Below are 538 nucleotides of genomic sequence, written 5' to 3' on the forward strand. Positions count from 1 at the left end.
TTCGGGTCGTGGTTCGGGTCGCGGGCTGTGGAAGGCTACTGGGCCAAGGCTAAACGTTGGGCCTCGGCTTACTGGGCTGGGCCGCAAGTGTTTGGTTTGCAGGCCGGCTCAATTGGACCGTGGGTCTAGTCTGGGTTGGTTCAACTGAACCGTAGCTTCTGGGCCGGTTTGAGGTTTGGGCCGCTGTAGTTGGGCTGGGCCGAAGGCAGAGGCCAAGGGGGGAAACGGGCTGGCTCTCCCGGGTTCTGGGTTCAGGTTGACCCAGATCCGTGGATCTCGTCTTCCTTACCCGACTTTGGCCGATTTTCCGGCGAGTTTTCTCTCTCCTTCCCGCGGCGTTTTCGTTGCCGATTTCGGTCCTCTTCCTTCTCTTTTCCTCTTTGTTCGTCGTCCTTCTTTCCTTTTTTGGGAGTTTTGCGGCCTAAAAGCTCCTAAACGCCATAGATCTAAGAATCGATTAAGAAACCTAACTTTCCGACCTCGGTTACCGACGACGACGCTTACGAAATAACACCAAATGCCCCTGAGTTATTGTGCT

The sequence above is a fragment of the Cucurbita moschata genome, unplaced genomic scaffold, assembly GCF_002738365.1.
Source record: "Cucurbita moschata cultivar Rifu unplaced genomic scaffold, Cmos_1.0 Cmo_Scf00033, whole genome shotgun sequence".
In the NCBI taxonomy this organism is placed as follows: domain Eukaryota; kingdom Viridiplantae; phylum Streptophyta; class Magnoliopsida; order Cucurbitales; family Cucurbitaceae; genus Cucurbita; species Cucurbita moschata.